Source organism: Agelaius phoeniceus, chromosome 23 (genome assembly GCF_051311805.1).
Source record: "Agelaius phoeniceus isolate bAgePho1 chromosome 23, bAgePho1.hap1, whole genome shotgun sequence".
NCBI lineage: Eukaryota > Metazoa > Chordata > Aves > Passeriformes > Icteridae > Agelaius > Agelaius phoeniceus.
In genome coordinates, this window is record NC_135287.1 from 3,023,003 (window position 1) to 3,026,521 (window position 3,519).

Below are 3,519 nucleotides of genomic sequence, written 5' to 3' on the forward strand. Positions count from 1 at the left end.
CTTCCGTGCGGCCTCCACACAGCGCCTCCCAGCGGGCTGGAGGTCTCACCGCAGTGTCCCATTGTAAGCGATAAAATGAAATAATAATAATAATAATAATAATAATAATAATAATAATAATAATAATAATAATAATAATAATAATAATAATAATAATAAGTAGTAGTAGTAGTAGTAGTAGTAGTAGTAGTAGTAGTAGTAGTAGTATTAATACTATTAATAATAGTAATCCTCTGTTGGAGAGCTGGGAAAGGGGAAGGATGAGTTGTCCTTGCACTTTCCAGGTTTATGTGCCCCACCTTGAGGATTCCTGGTGTCCCATGATTTGAACATGGACAATCACTGCACCCAAGCTTGTCAGCTGCCCCATGGCTCAGGATCCTTGGTCCACAGAGGGAACACGCTTCATCAAATCCTGTATCCCATGTCCCTCAAACCCTCCATGTGGGGATCTCACTTCATCCAATCCTATATTCCATGTCCCTCAAACCCTCCACAAAGGGATCACACTTCTTATCCTATATCCCACATCGAGGGATCCCACTTCATCAAATCCTATATCCCATGTCCCTCAAATGTTCCATGGGGGGATCCCACTCCATCCAATCCTATATCCCATGTCCCTTAAACCTTCCACAGAAGGATCACATTTCTTCTTATCCTATATCCCATGTCCCTCAAACCCTCCTCACAGTCTGTGCCCTTCTGTGATGCAGCATCAGCTTGTGTTGATTAACGTACTCCAGACTCATAAATCGAAGGAAGTGGATTTGGGGAAGAACTTTCCTGCCTCCAGTGAAACTTGCCTTTAAATTATTTAATGAGCTGCTTAAGCGACTCAGCCATTTTGCATGGAATTTGTCAAGGCTCCACTGGCACAACCCAGAGCAATGTGACAGCCATACTTTTATTATGAGCAGCGTATTAATCTTGGAATAGTGCTATTTGTTTTCCTCTCTTGCTTTTATGGTGCTTAAAAGCATGTATCTTCTGCTGAAAATCAATAACTAAAGCTATGAATAATAAAAAACACTGCAGTGAATGGCTCGTAGAGATCCTACGGATGGAAGTTGCAGCAGTAATGACTCTGTTTGCTATCCATTAAGTATGTGAACTCAGAAGAATTATGCAGATTATAATAGCTGTATCAACATAAGTATGTTTTGCTGATAGACTTTGCTGATTGGATCCACGGGATATAAGCCTGCTAATCCCTTGTGCAGAGGACCTGATTATGTTAGAGTGCTCTGCAGATTTGCAGATAAGAAGTTAAGGAACAATTAAAAAAAGAAAAAATGTTGGCTGTTGCGTGGGGCTTCTCAAAAACATTGTGTTTGGGTTTATTTGTCAGGCCAACCTGGGTTTTTCCATGGCTTTGGTGGAAGCCAAAAGCCCAACTCAGAGCTCAGGTGTAAATGTAGACATTTTATGTACAGTGAGTTGCTGTGTACTGAGCATTAAATGTCCCAGCAGTGTTGCACAGAGAGGCTTGAGCAGTGATTTGGGGCTGAGAGGGGACCCCAAGTGCCCACGTGGTGGTGCTCAGCCAGGTGAGCAAGCCCTGACTGCACGTGGGTGTTGGATGCTGTCATGGACCCCTCCTCCCTTCAGCTTTTCACTGATGTGGCTGCAGCTCATAATGGAACTGCGATGGGGAAGGAAAAAAACCAACAAAAATCCCACCCTGTAATTAAAATAATCAGCTTGCTGCGCACTTGGCACAAGGTTAAACGTCACTGCAGTTCCGTGGGTGAAATTCTGCATGGAGGATCTGCCTATTAATATCACCTTGTTAATGCAGTGTGTCACCTCAGGAGGTGACAGTGCCTTCTCAGGAGGTGACTGTGCGCTCTTGTAAATGACAACGTGCTCCACAAATCCTGCTTCCTTCTTCTTTTCACAGTGCTCCAGCACTCTTAGAGCTGGACAAGCTGAGGCTGTGCCCCAGGGAAGTGATGGATCCTCCTTGCCTGGCTGGGCTTTCACTGGGGAGGTGCCTCAATGGCTTGGTTTGGAAAGCTGAGGAAGGCAGGAGCCTCCCCTGGAATGGAAAATGTAAACCCCCTCCCTCCGAATTGCTATAAATTTGAAATTAAGGGTCTCAGGCAAAAATATGGGAGCAGGAATAACAGTTCACTGACATTCAATAGCCCATTATTAGCAGATGTCACCCCCCACCCTGAGGGAGGAGTGGGTGTGGAAGAGATAAGGAAAACTGCCCACTGAACAGAAGACAGCTGCCGTACAGATGGCAAACAGAACACAATGTGCTTGGCAATCCAGGACACTCCAGTGCTGCATCCAGGTGTGGCCCCTCACTGTTAGGGAAGAAATTAAAAGGATAAAATAAACAATGCACTGAACCAAAACCACACTGCCAGAGTCAGAACCCAGCCTGACACCCTGTGGGTCAGGGTGTTGGCAGCAGAACCATTGGAATTGTGGCTCAGCCCTCCTGCAGTGTCAGGGCTGGTTCTGCTGGAGCAGGGATCCTGGAGAAAGGTGCAGTCTCTGCCTCTGGAGATCCAGGGCAAGAGGCAGCTGCTGCTCCTCTGGGGAATCCAGTGGAGAAGCTGTGCTGGTGTTCCAGAATCTCAGATTATATCCAGGCAGGAATGCTTGGCTGGTGTTCCAGAATCTCAGATTATATCCAGGTAGGAATGCTTGGCTGGTGTTCCAGAATCTCCAGATTATATCCAGGTAGGAATGCTTGGCTGGTGTTCCAGAATCTGCAGATTCTATCCAGGTAGGAATGCTTGGCTGCTGTTCCAGAATATCCAGATTATATCCAGGTAGGAATGCTTGGCTCCTCCCTCTGGGCTCACATCTCCCAATGGGATGTGCAGTTCTTATCAGCCATGCAGGGACATTCAATAGCTGTTATCAGCAGGTGTCTCCCCAGAGGGAGGAGTGGTTGTGGAAGAGATAAGGAAAAACTGCCCACTGAACACAAGACAGCTGCCATACAGATGGCAAACAGAACACAATGTGCTTGGCAAACCAGGACACTCAAGTGCTGTGTCCCTGTGTGGCCCCCACTGGAAGAGGGAGTACATGCAGGGATGGGGAAGGGATGGGAGAGTCAGTTCTGTAAGGAGAGGCTGGGGGGGCTCCGCCTGCAGAAAATGGGGCTCAGGGGGCACCTCCTCGCTCTCTACATCTCCCTGAGCAGGGGGCAGCCAGGTGGGGGTCAGGCTCTGCTCCCAGGGAGCAGGGACAGCACAAGGGGAAATGCCTCAAGTTGCACCAGGAGAAGTTTAGGCTGGATGTTAGGAGGAATTTCTTCATGGAAAGGTTGTTGGACATTGGCTGGTGCTGCCCAGGGGGGTTTGGAGTGCCCATCCCTGGAGGTGTCCAAGGAAGGCCTGGAGGTGGTGGCACTCAGAGCTCTGGGCTGGGGACAAGGTGGGGATTGAGCACAGCTCGGACTTGATCTTGGAAGGCTTTTCCAACCTCAGTGATTCTCTGGAGGTGCCTTGCTTTGCAGCAGCTGAGCCATTCCCACCCCCTGTGGGATGC